This window comes from Nyctibius grandis, chromosome 10 (assembly GCF_013368605.1).
Source record: "Nyctibius grandis isolate bNycGra1 chromosome 10, bNycGra1.pri, whole genome shotgun sequence".
NCBI lineage: Eukaryota > Metazoa > Chordata > Aves > Nyctibiiformes > Nyctibiidae > Nyctibius > Nyctibius grandis.
The window spans coordinates 26,938-47,856 of NC_090667.1; the positions used below are offsets into that span (position 1 = coordinate 26,938).

The 20,919-nt window shown below is 48.6% G+C and overlaps 1 long non-coding RNA gene across 1 annotated transcript; it reads right to left on the minus strand.

Moving 5' to 3' along the window:
* Nucleotides 1-9,399: 9,399 nt before the first annotated feature.
* LOC137668192 (uncharacterized) lies at nt 9,400-10,077 on the minus strand. Its single transcript, XR_011048891.1, has 4 exons — nt 9,954-10,077; nt 9,659-9,713; nt 9,533-9,574; nt 9,400-9,447 (listed from the first exon to the last, which is right to left on the minus strand). It is a non-coding gene; the product is annotated as an uncharacterized lncRNA (long non-coding RNA).
* Between the last annotated feature and the right edge of the window lie 10,842 nt (nt 10,078-20,919).

Genomic DNA, 20,919 nt, shown 5'->3' on the forward strand with positions numbered 1-20,919 from the left:
CCGCTTTGACCCCGGGAGACGTTCTGACGAACCGAGAGGGGTACCGATTATGCTCCGGAGATGAGTGTGCCGAGACCTTCTAAAGCGTAGGGATGGACTGAGAGAAGAGGAAAAAAAAAAAAGGCATAAAGAACACTTACAAAGTGACAGGGTGAGTGACAGACAAGAAAGAATTAAAAAAACAGAGTTAGAAAACTTGATAAAAGCAAACAGAAAATTTAAATAGCAAAAGGGTTCGACACAGAGAAGAAAAATATTAAAAAATACCGACAGAAAACTAGATAAAAACAGACATAGAAAAAAATGAAAACATTAAACTAAATAAATGGAGACATCGAAAGAAAATTGAAAAATTGAGAGAGGACCCAATAGACAAGCAAGAACTAAAAAATAGGGACAGGACAAAAGCAGACGCAGAAAAAAAATTAAAACCCGTTGTTACAGTTTAAGGCTGGGCCGGCTATTAAACCTGTGGCGAAAGCTCTCTGTTAACCCTCCTCGTCCCCCGGAAGGTGAAGGGAAAAGGGAGAGAGACTTATGGCTTAGAAATTAAAAACAGTTCTCATGAACTATAATAATAAAAGAGAGTATAATAAAAATAATGGAAATAATTAAATAGCTACAAATATATACAAAACCAAGATTGACCTCCCCCGATGGCTGTTACGTCACCGCCGGCGCTTCGGGGCGGGTTCCGGGAAGGCCCGGACTGCACCGGGCGATGGACGGGAACTGGATTAGGGGATGCGTGGATCGGGATCGGGGGTGGCGAGGAAACGGACGGTCCTCTTTGGACGCTGGCTGTAAAAGAAGGGGCGGGACCCTCGAGATCCCGCCGGCTTGATATCGAGAATGACGTGTATGGGATGGAATAGGTCGTCGGTCGATTTAGGATAGCCTCTCCTGTCCGCTCCTCCCTGGACGAATGACCCTTTGCTGGCTCTTCGCTTGTAATCGGTGACGAATTTAGCGGTGGCCTTGGTTTCTCTAAGACTAAGTACAGCGAGAGCCTTTCTGTGTAACATCCCCACCGGTGCCTCAGCGATAACTACGTACTTAGAGCGTTATCGCTCCTAGAAGCGGACGCTGCCCGCAAAATGTGCGGTTACTTTGCTGAAAGTGCGGTCGCTTAGAATAAACAGCTGAAAGTAAAAATCGCTGAAAGGAAAATTAATTTGTTTTAGGCCGAACCGGGACACCTGTCAAGATCGAGGAAAAAATTAAAAATCGGGAATGGCAAACTAAACGAACAAAGACGTAGAAATGAAATTTTAAAAGCGACAGGGCACGGCACAGATGAGAATGAAATAAAAAAAAAATGAACACTGTGACCTGGATAAAAGTAGATATAGGAAAACATCTAAAATCGTGTCACGTGGGAAAGACGAGAAATAATAAAAAATAGGGTTAAACATCTTGATATAAGTAAACCTACAAAGAAGACTTTAAAAGTGATAATGTAGAGGACAGATAGGAAAAAAGTAAATGACAGAGACAGATTCATACATAATAGTGAACAAAGAAACAAAAATTAAAAAGTTTAAACATTGACAAGAAAAATTTGAAAATAACAAAAACCCTAAATATAGACATAGAAAGAAAATTTTAAAATCAATGGTGCTAAGGAAAAAAAAAGAAAAGAACAAAAAAAAAAGACCCTGACGGCACAAAAGGGGGCGTAAAAGGAACGTTTTAAAATCGAGGGGGAACAGGGAAATAAAGAAAAAAATTAGAAAATAAGGACTGCGAGCTAAAACAGAAGATGAAAGAAAATTTTTAAAGTGACATCACTAAGGAAAGACAAGAAATAATTAAAATAAGGGTATGGAAATAAAGACAGGAAATGGGATAAAATGAGAAAGAAAATTTTTAAAGCAATAGTGATTAAGGAAATAAGGAAAAAAAATAAAAAATAGCCCTGTGAAATAAAATGTAGATGCAGAAAGAAAATCTACAAAGGTATGTTGTAACGGTTCAAGGCTAGTCACGCTATTAAACCGAGGGCGGACGCTAGTAAGCCCTTTCCTGCCCCGCCGGGACGGGAAGAAAAAGATAAAAAGCAGAGACACTTCAAGGTTGGAAAGTTGAAAAAGTTTTAATGAACTATAACAATGAAAAAGAGTATAACAATAATAATGGAAATCATTACATATATACAAATATATGCAAAATCAAGATCGGACTACCCTGATGATGGTTACGTTGCCGCTCTCACTGCAGGGCGAGTGAAGCGAGTGAAGACTTCTTCGCTCCGGACCGCTCTCAGAGACGGACGGGAACGCACGGATCGGGATCGAAGATGGGAGAAAAATGGACGGAGTCCTCTGCGGATACCGGCCCTAGCAGAAAGACGGCGAGACCCTCGTGATCTCCCAGCGTTATACTGAAAATGAAAAGTATGGGATGGAATACCTCTTTGGTCGCTTTTGGGTAACGTGTCCTGTCCGCTCCTCCCTGCGGGTGCGACCCCGATATGGCTCTTCGCTCGTAAGTACCGAGGAATTTAGCGGTGACCGGGCTTTCTCTAGGAATAATTACACACGAGAGCCTTTCTGTGTACCGTTTCCTACCGATACCTCGGTAATAACTATAAACTTGGAGCGTTATCGGTCCTAGAAGCGCACGCTGCCTGCAAAACTTGCGGTTAGTATCGGAAAGTGCGCTTACTTAGAAGAACCTTAGCTGAAAGTAAAAATCACTGAAAGGAACATTGCTTCTGTTTTAGTCCAAACCAGGACAGATCTCAAAAAATCAGAAGAAGAAATAACTATTTAAAGACAGTGAATGAAAAAAAGTAGGCATAAAAAGAACATTTGAAAAGTAAGGGGTATTAGGTTAATAAAGGGAAAAACTAAATAATAGAGACAGCAAGCTAAAATGGAAATGTACAAAGAAAATTAAAAAAGCAAGGGTGCTAAGAAAAGAAGTAAAGACAGCTAAGGGACTAAAAACAGTCGTAAAAAGAATAATTAAAAAGCAATGTGTATTAGGAAATTAAAGGAAAAAATTATGAAATAGGGACAGCAAACTAAGAGATAGAAAGAAAACTGACAAAGCAAGGGGGCTTAGGAAACCGCGCCGCTGGCTCTGACGTGACACGGCCCCTGCCACCCGCCTCCGGGCAGCCCTCGCTGCTGGCTCTGACACGGCACGGAGCCCCTGCTGCTCCCTGCCTCTGACGTGAACCCCACCTGCCCCGCTGCGCCCCCACGAGCCCCCCTCCTGAGGGCTTTCCCCAGTACCGATGGCCGGTCGATGGCGCGGCCTCGCTCGCCTTCTCCCTCGGTGCGGCCGCAGCCCTGTGACGCTTCGTGATGGCTCCGCTTCTCTCCTAGCTTCTACTGGTCCCTCCGAGGCCACCTGATGCAGGCAGTACAGGCCCCTTCACAGGCACCCACCTCTTTATAGAGGGCAGCAGCCTCAGGTGCCTCATGTGTGGGCCATCAGCCTCAGTGCCTGCACCTGGGGCTCCTCCAGGCCTGGCCCACAGCCAGAGCCCAACAGTAACAGAGTGCCATGGCCTGACCTCGAAGGTTCATCAACTCTGCCCCTGGGCTCTGTCATGGCCCCTCACCGACTACAAAGCAAGGACAAGTGCAGCCAGGAAGGTTAAGGTAACAGCTGTGTTTATTCAGTTTATTCACATAACAAGTCCAGGCAGCGAGTCTGCTCCGCAGCTCCGAATCCTGACCCTCCCCCGGGACGCCTTGGCACTCGTTCCCAGAGTAGTGCTGGTCGGTTGGGCGGGGAACGCGCGGTCGTCGGCTCCTGGAGCGATGGCTTGCGGGGCACAGATGGAGACGGCCAAAAGTGACTAGCACGGTTCAGGACGCTAGAAGAGAAGAAAAAAATGGCAGCTGTCTGAACAGAACGCTGATAGTAAAAAAGCATGAAGCGGGGAAGAGTACGGCAAAAGACTCGGGGAGCCGCACGGAGGTGCGAAAAAAGCGGCGGGGAGAGGAATAGAGGCGGCAGAAAGAGGGAGAGAGAGCTGGACGTACACCGACCGAAAAGGACGGGGACCAGGATGGAGATGCAGAAAAAACCTGTAAGGGGTGGCACAACATAGAAGAAAAAAGAACAGTGGCAGGAAGCTAGACCAAGAGATGGAGAAAGACCAAAAAAGCTACAAAGACCAGGGAAGAAAGGGAGAAATGAAACTGCAGGGACAGGGAGCCGGGACCCGGAACGATAGATAGGAAGGGGCGAGGGGGGCAAAATGACGCAAAACAAACCGCATAGCTACACGGTAGGGCGAGAGAGAGAAGAATTAAGAAACAGGGAAATGGACACAGAAAAAGGAGAGCTAGAGAACAAAAAAAATAACAATGCATATAGAAAGAACAGAAAGAGAATTCTAAAATAGGATCAACAGGGAGCCACAGATGGTGACATGGAGAAAGGACAAAAGTAACTGGGTGCACGGCAGACAGGAAGGAATTAATGAATAAGGACACAGCTGGACTGAGACAAAGAAAGGCAAAGGATCCCACGAGCAACAGTGCGATTCAAAGACTAGGGACTGGGAACCAGACAAAGAAGCAGAAATTAAATACGAAAAAGCGATGTGCCGCAGGGCACAGAGGGAAAAACTGATACATAAGGACATGTACCAAGATGGAGTGCAATGAAGAACAGAAAAAAAAAAATAGCTCTGAGCTACAGGGAACAAAGAGGAACTGAAGAACCAGGACCGGCAGCCGGACAAGACAAATAGGGAGGAAATGAAAAATAGTGGCATGGAGCCAAACAGAAGTGGACAAATACAAACAAATACTGTGGGAAGACGGAGCTGGACAGACACGGAGACCCAGGGAAAAATCCAGATGGTCTACAAAGGGCATATGGAGGCATTAAAACTGGAGACAGGGAGATGGATGGACGGGGACCACGGAAAATACCGCCGGGTGCGGTAAGTGCGGCGACTGAGCTGCGGTACCTGCTTTGGGCCGCCGGCCTTCCCTGAGCATTTAGTAGGCTGAGAAATGACTATGCCCTTCTCCCACATACATGCAACCCAAGCAGTAATATTCATTGCCTCAGTACCAAAAATCATCTGAGTGTTTTGAGCGTTTCAGTCCTTATAGTTAACTGCTTTAAAAGTCTATTGGTGTTTTTTTGTCTGTGCCCCCCACCTGTGACGAAGAAGGAGAAGCAGGAACGGGTTTTCTTTCCCGCGCTCTAAGCCCCGGGGATCGGCGTATCGGTCTGCACGTGGCGTCGGGGGTGACAACGATGGCGGCAGGTCATCAAATGCTGGTGAGAGATTTAAAAAAAAAGAAAAAAGGAGAGACGGACAAGATCGTGAAGGCAGGAGAAAACAGACAGAAAGATACTGTGTGTGAGACAGATAGCTCTGTTTAGTAGGAAACAGGACAGCCAAGCTGACCGAATGCGAGCGGCTGATGCGTGAAGGAGGCGTACGCTGGTGATCCTTGGGAGTTGTTGGCTGCTTTCTGCCTTTCCTCTCCGCTGTGCTATCGGTACTCTGCTCTCCTGCTTCTGCATACCCCTGAGGCTACCTGAGCAGGGCTTGTCTGCCAGCATGCTAACTGACTGGATGTGAACTGGGAAAATCAAGTGGGCCCGTTGGTATATTACATGCCCTTCGTGGGCAACCGTAGAAACCTGGAAGTTCCGTCTTTGCTCTGCGCGGGAGCGTAGCTCCGCGCTCGTCGCCGAGCGGCGCGCTTGCCTGTCGGCTCTGTGGCGCGCGATACGCGATAGGCCGGAGCGGCGGGCCGATATGCTGGGCGAGTGGCTCGGTTCCTTTGGCTGCCTAATTTGCCTCCTTAAAACCATGGCTTCATCGCTCCCTTTCTTTATTTCAGACCCCTCTAAAGATCTCCTGCCTGCCAAGTCAATTTCAGCTACCAACACAGTTGAAATACAGTGCTGGTAGAAATCCAGCTGTTGAGCTGCTTCTGTGGCAAAAGACTTTTGTATCTTGAACCCCAGAATGTTTTGGCATCAAGGCTGCAAGGAGAGAAACATGCTTCGAACTGCTGTGCGCGGTGAGACGTGGCTACCTCTGACAGACCCCGTTTTCTGCTGAAGCCGGAGCATCGGCTCCTTTGTGAAGAAAAAGTAAAGGCACAACTAATAAAGGCACAACTAATAAAGGCACAACTAATAAAGGCACAACTAATAGCACAACTAATAAAGGCACAACTAATAAAGGCACAACTAATAAAGGCACAACTAATAAAGTAGTGGTAAAAGTGACAGAAGTTAAAAAAGTAAAAAACAAAGTGTAAATGTAAAAGAAACAAAAGTTAAAAAACCTAAAACCCTAAAAAACTAAATCTAAAAAATTAACATTAAAGTAAAAAAAACTATGAAACAGGTAGACTGCACGCGCTACACCTGCAACCCACAAACTAAGGTGGATCTGCACGCCAGAAACTAAGGTGGACCTGGAAGAGGTAGACCAGTAAAAGAAAAAGTAAAGCGCAACTAATAAAGCGCAACTAATAAAGCGCAACTAATAAAGCGCAACTAATAAAGCGCAACTAATAAAGCGCAACTAATAAAGCGCAACTAATAAAGCGCAACTAATAAAGCGCAACTAATAAAGCGCAACTAATAAAGCGCAACTAATAAAGCACAACTAATAAAGCACAACTAATAAAGCACAACTAATAAAGCACAACTAATAAAGCACAACTAATAAAAGGAAACAGTAAAAGTAGTGGTAAAAGTGACAGAAGTTAAAAAAGTAAAAAGAAAGAGTAAACGTAAAAGAAACAAAAGTTAAAAAACCTAAAACCCTAAGACCCAAAAAAAAAAAATCTAAAAACTAACATAAAAAAAAGTAAAAAAAATTATGAAACAGGTAGACTGCACATGCTAGACATGGAACCCACAAACTAAGGTGGATCTGCACGCAAGAAACTAAGGTGGACCTGGAAGAGGTAGACCAGGAAAAGAAAAAACAAGAAGCAAAAAAAGAAAAACTAATAAAGCCACCACTAATAAAGCCACCACTAATAAAGCCACCACTAATAAAGCCACCACTAATAAAGCCACCACTAATAAAGCCACCACTAATAAAGCCACCACTAATAAAGCCACCACTAATAAAGCCACCACTAATAAAGCCACCACTAATAAACAAGAGAGTAAAATTAATTGTAAAAGTAACAGAAGTTTAAAAAGTAAAAGTAAAAAAGAGTAAATGTAAAAGAAACAAAAGTTAAAAAATACAACAACTAAAACACTAAAACCCTAAAACAAGAAAAGATAAAAAAAATTATGAAAGAGCTAGACATCACGCGGTAGAACTACGAGCCAGAAACTAAGGTGGACCTGGAAGAGGTAGACCAGTAAAAGAAAAAGTAAAGCCTCCACTAATAAAAGCCTCCACTAATTAATAAAAGCCTCCACTAATAAACAAAAAAGTAAAAGTAATTGTAAAAGTAACAGAAGTTAAAAAAGTAAAAAATAAATATTAAATATTAAAGAAACCTAAGTTAAAAAACCCTAGCACACACACTACAACCCTAGCACACACACTACAACCCTAGCACACTAAAAAACAAAAGCTAAAATACTAAAATTAAAAAAAAAAATAAAAAAATTATGAAGTTATAAAAGTAAAAGTAAAAAAGACCTGCACACCAGAAACGAACGTAGACCTGCACGCCAGAAGGCAGCAAACCAGTCAGAAGAGGTACACCTGGAAGAGGTAGACCAGTAAAAGAAAAAGTAAAGAAAAAGCAAAAAAAGAAAAACTAATAAGCAGCAACGAAGCAGCAGCAACTAAGCAATAAAAAAGTAAAAGTAATTGTAAAAGCAACAGAAATTAAAAAAGCAGAAGTAAAAAATAAAGAGTAAATGTATGTCAGCTTTCCCTGTACCGGGACGCCTGAGAACAGCATCTTAGTCTGACTAGAGAGTGTTGCGGCCTCTTGTCCCGGCCCCTTGAGAAAATGACTCCCTGTAGCAGGAATAAACCGGCTACTGTCCACAGGACAAAGGAAAGACTTGGCGTTAACATGTCATTAAGGCACCCACGAGGGAACGGTTCCCTCCTTTGTCGCGTGCTGACTGACCTTCTTATGGCGCTCCGCTCGGCCTCTCCTTTGGTATCCGGCTCCCTCCTGTGCATCTGCAGCAAGAAAATAGAACCAAAGTACCCCAGCTACTGAAAAATACCCTAACAAACACTTAACGGTCCCCGTTCTGACTACTTTGCTAAATCGCTTTGTTGCTATGTGCTTTGCGTGCCAATCTGCCTTGCTTGGTCAGCTGCATGGGTGAGTACAACAAATATAGAAATATGCTTTATTAGCATACATCCCACCCTTTTCTTTCCCCCATCCCAATAGCCACATCCCAGACTTACCCTTCCCTCAGCAGGCAAATTTGGGTTTGCCTACCGGACTCTACACCCGCAGGCAGGGCAGCTCCGAGCCACACACGCACACTCCAATGCTACACGAAACGCTACAAACCAGGTGCCTCAAAGATCAGAGAAAACTCTCAGCGAGGATGACGACGCCAAAAGAGAAGAGGCTACGGGACGAGACCGCCTGCAGGACCGTGACGGGGACGTGTGGAGGCTCTATGGCGACCCCACAAAGAAAGTAGAACATCGTGGCCAGTGACAAGAAGTGACTCTCAAAACCGACAGGATGTATATGCGAGAAGCCTGGCTTCAAGACCTCACCACCTAACGATGCACGGAATAAAGCCCAGTCCGTCCAAACGGACGCCTGGAAAGAGGAGCCGCTCGTTTGGCAGCGAATTACCCTGCAAAAGAGGACCGGCCGGAATCTGGCAAGATGGAAGAGCGAACCACGCTTTAAGCTTGTTACGCAAGAAAAGAAGTGCCTGATTGGCACTACACTGATGAGTACAGGTGTTCAAGACTCTAGGGATGGCGGCCGACGTGCGCGGCGTGCTCCTTGAGCACAATGAAGACATCGAGACCTGAGGAAGTTCTGAGACGCACGAATCACGCCGCACAAACTACGCAAACACACGTAGGCTGGAACTGCCCTGGCCTGCCACACGCTATCATTGTGCTGAAAAGGAACCCCCTCCCTGAGCCTGCCTAAAGTGGACTGTTCCTGCACAGCCCTCTCCCCTACACCAACTTTAAAACTTCAAAACCGCTTCCTGAAAGTGCCAACCTTGTCTGCTCCTTCCCACCACCAGCGCCTCAACTTAGCTTTCAGACGGCCAGGACTCCGATTCCATCTTCAAAAAGAAAAAATACAATCAGCCCATTGCATGAATCCTGCGGTCACCAGATTGCTCTTCATCACCTGAAAAAAAAAAAAAAAAATTACAATCCGCACCTCACAAGGCTGTCACTCACCATCACAGCTGGCACAGACCTTTCCCATAACATCACCCACCTCGGACGCACCGTGCCATTCCGTGCACCTTCTCCGTGCAGATTCCAGAGTCGGACGCTGCGGCTGTCGTCGTTCGTGGGGCCTAGGATACCAAATGACAAGAAATTACCGTGGCACTGGCAAGAAATCACCAGCCCCCTGCTCCTACTCTCTACTACCCAACTCACCTCAAACGCTCATCCAAGTCCGAAGGCTGCGCCGCACAGAACCTGCAAAACCAAGGAGAAACCTTCCACTGAGTGACCACTGAATACTTCGCTATTAGACACGGACATGGCCCACGACCGCCTCACCTTCTCGGACCGGCCTTGGCACCTGGCTTTGCCTCCCGGAGCCTCTGAGCAGCACCTGCAAAAACACAAACAAAAAGGCACGTGCTGAGATACCGCCCAAAACCGCGGAACGCCCTTGCCGGTCCCCTTCTAGCACGCCTTTACCGTGACAACTTGCCTGGCTGGCCTCTGTCAGCTTAGGCCACCATGTTGACATTTGCACACCACCTGTAAAACCCCAAAAAAACAAGTCGCTTACGACTGCACCGCCAATAAACACCTGAAAACTAGCTTCTGCCCACCGATCTGTGCTCACCTTGCCCGAGTCAGCTCCTATGCCCGTATCCCGTGGTGCTCATCGCTTTGCACCTTGAAATTAAAAAAAAAAAAAGAAATGTAGGCATATCGCCACCATTCATCTTCCCTCTAAAGCCACACGGCAACCCACCTTCTTACGTTGCTCCGCTCATCTCTCCTCTCTTTTCCTGAACGGCTCAGCCATCTGCATCTGCAAAGACAATATTGAGTAATTCACCTGGACTCAAAGCATCCCTGTATTACTTCCAGACACCTGCTTCCCATTAAGGAATACCATCCACAGACCAACTCCAGCCTGCCACTAAAGTAAATAATTAATTCAAATCTTAAGCCTTACACAGAGAAGCCTCAACACCTTAGAGATCCCATCTGCCCAACTAGCCCTCTCGCTGCCTCTCCCACATAGGCTCCGGACATCTCCTCGGCACCTTCAAAAGGTTACAAAAGTTACTGGCCTCACCTGCTGCAGACAGCTAATCCGTCCAAGGTGACTCTACAACCTTTACCCCAACAGTCTAGGCATATCAACATATTAACCATAGACACTTATCGCTATTCCGCCTACCCCTGACTCTACACCCGCAGGCAGGGCAGCTCCGAGCCACACACACACACGCACAGTCCAATGCTACACAGAACGCTACAAACAAGGTTCCTCAAAGATCAGAGAAAACTCTCAGCGAGGATGACGACGCCAAAAGAGAAGAGGCTACGGGGCGAGACCGCCTGCAGGACCGTGACGGGGACGTGTGGAGGCTCTATGGCGACCCCACAAAGAAAGTAGAACATCGTGGCCAGTGACAAGAAGTGACTCTCAAAACCGACAGGATGCATACCCAAGAAGCCTGGCTTCAAGACCTCACCACCTAACGATGCACGGAATAAAGCCCAGTCCGTCCAAACGGACGCCTGGAAAGAGGAGCCGCTCGTTTGGCAGCGAATTACCCTGCAAAAGAGGACCGGCCGGAATCTGGCAAGATGGAAGAGCGAACCACGCTTTAAGCTTGTTACGCAAGAAAAGAAGTGCCTGATTGGCACTACACTGATGAGTACAGGTATTCAAGACTCTAGGGATGGCGGCCGAGGTGCGCGGCTTGCTCCTTGAGCACAATGAAGACATCGAGACCTGAGGAAGTTCTGAGACGCACGAAACACGCCGCACAAACTACACAAACACACGTAGGCTGGAACTGCCCTGGCCTGCCACACGCTATCATTGTGCTGAAAAGGAACCCCCTCCCTGAGCCTGCCTAAAGTGGACTGTTCCTGCACAGCCCTCTCCCCTACACCAACTTTAAAACTTCAAAACCGCTTCCTGAAAGTGCCAACCTTGTCTGCTCCTTCCCACCACCGCTCTCCACCACCAGTGCCTCAACTTAGCTTTCAGATGGCCAGGACTTCGATTCCATCTTCAAAAAGAAAAAAAAACAATCAGCCCACTGCATGAATCCTGCGATCACCAGATTGCTCTTCATCACCTGAAAAAAAAAATTAAAAAAAATTACAATCCACACCTCACAAGGCTGTCACTCACCATCACAGCTGGCACAGACCTTTCCCACAACATCACCCACCTCCGATGCACCGTGCCATTACGTGCACCTGCTCCGTGCAGATTCCAGAGTCGGACGCTGCGGCTGTCGTCGTTCGTGGGGCCTAGGATACCAAATGACAAGAAATTACCGTGGCACTGGCAAGAAATCACCAGCCCCCTGTTCCTACCCCTCTACTACCCAGCTCACCTCAAATGCTCATCCAAGTCCAAAGGCTGCGCCGCACAGAACCTGCAAAACCAAGGAGAAATGCTCCACTGAGTGGCCACTTAATACTTTGCTATTAGACACCGACACGGCCCACGACCGCCTCACCTTCTCGGACCGCTCCTTGGCACGTGGCTTCGCCTCCCGGAGCCTCTGGGCAGCACCTGCAAAAACACAAACAAAAAGGCACGTGCTGAGATACCGCCCAAAACCACGGAACGCCCTTGCCAGTCCCCTCCTAGCACACCTTTACCGTCACAACTTGCCTGTCTGGCCTCCGGCAGTTTAGGCCGACACGTTGACTCTTGCACATCACCTGTAAAACCCAAAAAACACGGGCCGCTTATGACTGCACCGCCAATGAACACGTGAAAAATAACTGCCGCTTCAGCCCACGGATCGGCGCTCACCTTGCCCGAGTCAGCTCCTATGCCCGTATCCCGTGGTGCTCATCGCTTTGCACCTTGAAATTAAAAAAAAAAAAAAAAAAAAGAAATACCATAATGTAGGCATATCGCCACCATTCATCTTCCCTCTAAAGCCACACGGCAACCCACCTTCTTACGTTGCTCCGCTCATCTCTCCTCTCTTTTCCTGAACAGCTCAGCCATCTGCATCTGCAAAGACAATACTGAGTAATTCACCTGGACTCAAAGCATCCCTGTATTACTTCCAGACACCTGCTTCCCATTAAGGAATACCATCCACAGACCAACTCCAGCCTGCCACTAAAGTAAATAATTAATTCAAATGTTAAGCTTTACACAGAGAAGCCTCAACACCTTAGAGATCCCATCTGCCCAACTAGCCCTCTCGCTGCCTCTCCCACATAGCTCCGGACATCTCCTCGGCACCTTCAAAACATTACAGAAGTTACTGGCCTCACCTGCTGCAGACAGCTAATCCGTCCAAGGTGACTCTACAACCTTTACCCCAACAGTCTAGGCATATCAACATATTAACCATAGACACTTATCGCTATTCCGCCTACCCCTGACTCTACACCCGCAGGCAGGGCAGCTCCGAGCCACACACACACACGCACAGTCCAATGCTACACAGAACGCTACAAACAAGGTTCCTCAAAGATCAGAGAAAACTCTCAGCGAGGATGACGACGCCAAAAGAGAAGAGGCTACGGGGCGAGACCACCTGCAGGACCGTGACGGGGACGTGTGGAGGCTCAATGGCGACCCCACAAAGAAAGTAGAACATCGTGGCCAGTGACAAGAAGTGACTCTCAAAACCGACAGGATGCATACCCAAGAAGCCTGGCTTCAAGACCTCACCACCTAACGATGCACGGAATAAAGCCCAGTCCGTCCAAAGGGACGCCTGGAAAGAGGAGCCGCTCGTTTGGCAGCGAATTACCCTGCAAAAGAGGACCGGCCGGAACCTGGCAAGATGGAAGAGCGAACCACGCTTTAAGCTTGTTACGCAAGAAAAGAAGTGCCTGATTGGCACTACACTGATGAGTACAGGTGTTCAAGACTCTAGGGATGGCGGCCGAGGTGCGCGGCGTGCTCCTTGAGCACAATGAAGACATCGAGACCTGAGGAAGTTCTGAGACGCACGAAACACGCCGCACAAACTACGCAAACACACGTAGGCTGGAACTGCCCTGGCCTGCCACACGCTATCATTGTGCTGAAAAGGAACCCCCTCCCTGAGCCTGCCTAAAGCGGACTGTTCCTGCACAGCCCTCTCCCCTACACCAACTTTAAAACTTCAAAACCGCTTCCTGAAAGTGCCAACCTTGTCTGCTCCTTCCCACCACCGCTCTGCTCTCCACCACCAGTGCCTCAACTTAGCTTTCAGATGGCCAGGAGTCCGATTCCATCCTCAAAAAGAAAAAATACATGGGGCCCACTGCATGAATCCTGCAGACACCACATTCCTCTTCATCACCTGAAAAAAAAAAAAAAAATACAATCCACACTTCACAAGGCTGTCACTCACCATCACAGCTGGCACAGACCTTTCCCACAACATCACCCACCTCCGATGCACCGTGCCATTCCGTGCACCTGCTCCGTGCCGATTCCAGAGTCGGACGCTGCGGCTTTTGTCGCTCGTGGGGCTAGAATACCAAATGACAAGAAATTACCGTGGCACTGGCAAGAAATCACCAGCCCCCTGTTCCTACTCTCTACTACCCAGCTCACCTCAAACGCTCATCCAAGTCCGAAGGCTGCGCCGCACAGAACCTGCAAAACCAAAGAAAAACCCTCCACTGAGTGACCACTGAATACTTTGCTATTAGACACCGACGCGGCCCACGACCGCCTCACCTTCTCGGACCGCTCCTTGGCACGTGGCTTTGCCTCCCGGAGCTCTCTGGGCAGCACCTGCAAAAACCCAAACAAAAAGGCACGTGCTGAGATACTGCCCAAAACCACGGAACGCCCGTGCCGCTCCCCTCCTAGCACACCTTTACCGTCACAACTTGCCTGTCTGGCCTCCGGCAGTTTAGGCCGACACGTTGACTCTTGCACATCACCTGTAAAACCCAAAAAACACGGGCCGCTTATGACTGCACCGCCAATGAACACGTGAAAAATAACTGCCGCTTCAGCCCACGGATCGGCGCTCACCTTGCCCGAGAGTTGCCTGCTCTGCCCGTATCCCGTGGCGTTCCTCGCTAGTGAACCTTCAAATTAAAAAAAAAAAAACAAAACCAACAAATACAATAAGGTAGTGTCTTCGTTTAGCCCGCACCCGGGGTTAAACATTAGCAGTATTTCTCTCTCCCAATGTCCCTTCCCCAAATGAGGAAGTGAATACGGAAAAAGAGAGGGAGACTTCATAAGGATGAAGTTAACCAGATTTAATGAAATGAAGAAATCACTATAAAGGACAACACAAAACAAACAACTGTATACTCATCCACAGACCACTGGAAGTTGCTCCAGGTATCACAGCAAGGAAGAGGGAGGAGGGAGGAGAAGCAAGTAGAGCAGGAAAGAAAACCACCTCTTCCCAGCAAACCCTCTCTTTTATAGTGACCTCTATGTCAATGATATAGAACACACCTGTGGGCCAGCCAGGGTCAGCTGCCCCGCATTTAACTGCTGAGGGCCTTGATCACCATGGCTGGCCACTAACTGAAACCAAATCCCAGTGAAATCAGGACACAGAGGCATATCTCTACCAGTCATCTTCCCTCTAAAGCCACACGGTGACCCACCTTCTTACGGCGCTCTGCTCGCCTCTCCTGTTTTGTCCTGCATGGCTCATCCATCTGCATCTGCAAAGACAATATTGAGTAATTCACCTGGACTCAAAGCATCCCTGTATTACTTCCAGACACCTGCTTCCCATTAAGGAATACCATCCACAGACCAACTCCAGCCTGCCACTAAAGGAATTAATTAATTCAAATCTTAAGCCTTACACAGAGAAGCCTCAACACCTTAGAGATCCCATCTGCCCAACTAGCCCTCTCGCTGCCTCTCCCACATAGCTCCGGACATCTCCTCTGCACCTTCAAAAGGTTACAGAAGTTACTGGCCTCACCTGCTGCAGACAGCTAATCCGTCCAAGATGACTCTACAACCTTTACCCCAACAGTCTAGGCATATCAACATATTAACCATAGACACTTATCGCTATTCCGCCTACCCCTGACTCTACACCCGCAGGCAGGGCAGCTCCGAACCCCCCCCCCCACACACACACGCACAGTCCAATGCTACACAGAACGCTACAAACAAGGTTCCTCAAAGATCAGAGAAAACTCTCAGCGAGGATGACGACGCCAAAAGAGAAGACGCTGCGGGGTGAGACCGCCTGCAGGACCGTGACGGGGACGTGTGGAGGCTCTATGGCGACCCCACAAAGAAAGTAGAACATCGTGGCCAGTGACAAGAAGTGACTCTCAAAACCGACAGGATGCATACGCAAGAAGCCTGGCTTCAAGACCTCACCACCTAACGATGCACGGAATAAAGCCCAGTCCGTCCAAACGGACGCCTGGAAAGAGGAGCCGCTCGTTTGGCAGCGAATTACCCTGCAAAAGAGGACCGGCCGGAATCTGGCAAGATGGAAGAGCGAACCACGCTTTAAGCTTGTTACGCAAGAAAAGAAGTGCCTGATTGGCACTACACTGATGAGTACAGGTGTTCAAGACTCTAGGGATGGCGGCCGACGTGCGCGGCGTGCTCCTTGAGCACAATGAAGACATCGAGACCTGAGGAAGTTCTGAGACGCACGAAACACGCCGCACAAACTACACAAACACACGTAGGCTGGAACTGCCCTGGCCTGCCACACGCTATCATTGTGCTGAAAAGGAACCCCCTCCCTGAGCCTGCCTGAAGTGGACTGTTCCTGCACAGCCCTCTCCCCTACACCAACTTTAAAACTTCAAAACCGCTTCCTGAAAGTGCCAACCTTATCTGCTCCTTCCCACCACCGCTCTCCACCACCAGTGCCTCAACTTAGCTTTCAGATGGCCAGGACTTCGATTCCATCTTCAAAAAGAAAAAATACAATCAGCCCATTGCATGAATCCTGCGGTCACCACATTCCTCTTCATCACCTGAAAAAAAAAAATAAAAAAATTACAATCCACACTTAACAAGGCCTTCACTCAGCATCACAGCTGGCACAGACCTTTCCCATAACATCCCCCACCTCCGATGCACCGTGCCATTCCGTGCACCTGCTCCGTGCCGATTCCAGACTTCAACGCTGCGGCTTTTGTCGCTCGTGGGGCCTAGGATACCAAATGACAAGAAATCACCGTGGCACTGACAAGAAATCACCAGCCCCCTGATCCTACTCTCTAGTAGCCAGCTCACCTCAAACGCCCATCCAAGTGCGAAGGCTGCGCCGCACAGAACCTGCAAAACCAAGGAGAAACGCTCCACTGAGTGGCCACTTAATACTTTGCTATTAGACACCGACGCGGCCCACGACCGCCTCACCTTCTCGGACCGCTCCTTGGCACGTGGCTTCGCCTCCCGGAGCCTCTGGGCAGCACCTGCAAAAACACGAATAAAAAGGCACGGGCCGAGATACTGCCCAAAACCGCGTCTCCCCGTGCCTGGTCCCCTTCTAGCACACCTTTACCGTCACAACTTGCCTGTCTGGCCTCCGGCAGTTTAGGCCGACACGTTGACTCTTGCACACCACCTGTAAAACCCAAAAGACACAGGTCGCTTACGACTGCACCGCCAATAAACACGTGAAAAATAACTGCCGCTTCAGCCCACCGATCGGCGCTCACCTTGCCCCAGTCACCTCCTGTGCCCGCATCCCGCATCGCTCATCGCTTCGCACCTTCAAATTAAAAAAAAAAAACACAACAGAAATACCATAATGTAGGCATATCGGCACCATTTATCTTCCCTCTAACAGCGCACTGCAACCCACCTTATTACATCGGTCCGCTCGCCTCTCCTCTCTCGTCCTGCACGGCTCGTCCCTCTGCATCTGCAAAGACAATAATGAACAAGTCACCTGGATGCAGAGCATCACTTTAATAGTTCCAGACATCTCGTTCCCATTAAGGAATACCATCTACATCCCAACTGCAGCCTGCCACTAAAATAAATACCTAATTCAAACATTAAACCTGACACAGAGAAGCCTCAACACCTCAGAGATTCCATCCACCCAACTAGCCCTCTCGCTGCCTCTCCCAGACGGCTCCGGACATCTCCTCGACACCTTGAAAATGTTACAGAAGTTACTGTCCTCATCTGCTGCAGACAGCTAATCCGTCCAAGATGACTCTACAACCTTTACCCCAACAGTCTAGGCATATCAACATATTAACCACAGACACTTATCGCCATTCCACCTACCGCTGACTCTACACCCCCAGGCAGGGCAGCTGCGAGCCACACACACACATACACAGAGTCCAATGCTACACGAAACACTAGAAACCAAGTGCCTCCAAGATATGAGAAAACTCTCAGCGAGGATGACGACGCCAAAAGAGAAGACACTGCGGTGCCAGACCACTTGCTAGACTGAGACGGGGACGTGAGGAGGCTCTATGGCGACCCCAGAAAGAAAGTAGAACGTCATGGCCCGTGACAAGAAGTGACTCTCAAAACCGACAGGATGTATGCACGAGAAGCCTCGCTTCAAGACCTCACCACCTAACGATGCACGGAATAAAGCCCAGACCGTCCAAATGGACGCCTGGAAAGAGGAGCCGCTCGTTTGGCAGCGAATTACCCTGCAAAAGAGGACCGGCCGGAATCTGGCAAGATGGAAGAGCGAACCACGCTTTAAGCTCGTTACGCAAGAAAAGAAGTGCCTGATTGGCACTACACTGATGAGTACAGGTGTTCAAGACTCTAGGGATGGCGGCCGAGGTGCGCGGCGTGCTCCTTGAGCACAATGAAGACATCGAGACCTGAGGAAGTTCTGAGACGCACGAAACACGCCGCACAAACTACACAAACACACGTAGGCTGGAACTGCCCTGGCCTGCCACACGCTATCATTGTGCTGAAAAGGAACCCCCTCCCTGAGCCCGCCTAAAGGGGACTGTTCCTGCACAGCCCTCTCCCCTACACCAACTTTAAAACTTGAAAACTGATTCCTGAAAGTGCCAACCTTGTCTGCTCCTTCCTTCCCTCCACCATCAGTGCCTCAACTTACCTTTCAGATGGTCAGGACTCCAATTCCATCCTTCAAAAAGAAAAAATACAATCAGCCCACTGCATGAATCCTGTAGTCACCAGATTGCTCTTCATCACCTGAAAAAAAAAAAAAAAAAATTACAATCCACACACAACAAGGCTGTCAGTCAGCATCACATCTGACACAGACCGTTCCCCACATCATCACCCACCTCGGATGCACCGTGCCATTCCGTGCACCTGCTCCGTGCCGATTCCAGAGTCGGACGCTGCGGCTGTCATCGTTCGTGGGGCTAAGATACCAAAATACACAAAATTACCGTGGCACTGGCAAGAAATCACCAGCTCCCTGCTCCTACTCTCTACTACCCAGCTCACCTCAAATGCTCATCCCATTCCAAAGGCCGCCCCGCACAGAACCTGCAGAACCAAGCAGAAACGCTCCACTGAGTGGCCACTTAATACTTTCCTATTACACACCGACGCGGCCCACGACCGCCTCACCTTCTCGGACCGCTCCTCGACAGGTGGCTTCGCTCCCCAGAGCCTGTGGGCAGCACCTGCAAAAACACAAACAAAAAGGCACGTGCTGAGATACTGCCCAAAACCGGAGCTCGCTGGTGCCTCTCCCCTTCTCACACGCCTTTACCATCACAACTTCCCTGTCTGACCTCCGGCAGTTTAGGGCACCACGTTGATTCTTGCACACCACCTGTAAAACCCAAAAAATACACCGTCGCGTATGACTGCACCGCCTATAAACACCTGAAAAATAACTGCCGCTTCAGCCCACCGATCGGTGCTCACCTTGCCCGAGACTCAGCTCCTGTGCCCGTATCCCGTGGTGCTCATCGCTGTGCACCTTCAAATTAAAAGAAAAGAAATACAATAAGGCAGTGTTTTCATTTAGCTCACAACCGGGGCTAAACATCAGCAGCATTCCTCTCTCCCAATGTCGCTTCCCCAAATGAGGAAGGGCACTGGGAAAAAGGCAGGGAGACTTCGTAGGATGAAGTGAACCAGATTTAATGAAAGGAAGAAATCAACATAAAGGACAACACAAAACAAACAACTGTATACTCATCCACAGATCACTGACAAGTTGCTCCAGGAATCACAGGAAGGAAGAGGGAGGAGGGAGGAGAGGCAAGGAGAGCAGGAAAAAACCCCACCTCTTCCCAACAAGCCCTCTGTTTTATAGTGAGCTTGATGTCAATGAAACAGAAAACACCTGTGGGCCACTCAGGGTCAGCTGCCCTGCATTTAACTGCTGAGGGCCTTGATCACCATGCCTGGACACAAACTAAAACCAAATCCCAGTGAAATCAGCACACATAGGCATATCACCAAGAGTCATATTCCCTCTAACGCCACACGGCGACCCACCTTCTTACGGCGCTCCGCTCGCCTCTCCTCTCTTGTCCTGCACGGCTCGTCCATCTGCATCTGCAAAGACAATATTGAATAAGTCACCTGGACTCAAAGCATCCCTTTATTAGTTCCAGACATCTGCTTCCCATTAAGGAATACCATCCACAGACCAACTGGAGGCTGCCACTAAAGTAAATAATTAATTCAAACATTAAACCTTACACAGAGAAGCCTCAACACCTTAGAGATCCCATCTGCCCAACTAGCCCTCTCGCTGCCTCTCCCAGAGGGCTCCGAATATCTCCTCTGCACCTTCAAAATGTTACAGAAGTTACTGGCCTCACCTGCTGCAGATAGCTAATCTGTCCGAGATGACTCTACAACCTTTACCCCAACAGTCTAGCCATATCAACATATTAACCACAGACACTGATCGCTATTCTACCTACCCCTGACTCTACAATGCCAGGCAGGGCAGCTCCGAGCCACACATACACACACATGCATGCACACACACACAGAGAGTCCGATGCTACACAGAACGCTAGAAACTAGGTGCGTCAAAGATGAGAGAAAACTCTCAGCGAGGATGACGATGCCCAAGGAGAAGACGCTGCGAGGGAAGACCGCCTGCAGGACCGTGACGGGGACGTGAGGAGGCTCTATGGCGACCCCAGAAAGAAAGCAGAACGTCATGGCCCGTAACAAGAAGTTACTCTCAAAACTGAGAGGATGTATGCGCAAGAAGCCTGGCTTCAAGACCTCACCACCTAAGGATGCAGGGAAGAAAGACCAGTCTGTCCAAATAGACGCCTGGAAAGCACAGCCTCTCGTGCGGCTGGCGATGACGCCGCAGAAGAGGACCGTCTGGAAACTTGCAAGATGGAAAACCGAACCACGCTTTAATCTCCTTACAAAAGGAAGAAAGCGCCTGATTGGCACTACACTGATGAGTACAGGTGTTCAAGACTCTAGGGATGGCGTGCTCCTTGAGCACAAAGAAGACATCAAGACCTGAAGAACTGCTAAGACGCACGTGACAATCCGCATGAACTACACAAACACACGTAGGCTGGAACTGCCGTGGCCTGCCACACGCTACCATTGTGCTGAAAAGAAACCCTCTGCCTTAGCCTGCCTAAAGAGTACTGTTCCTGGACAGCCCTCTCCCCTACACTAACTTTAAAACTGGAAAAACGCTTTCTGAAAGTGCCAACCTTGTCTGCTCCTT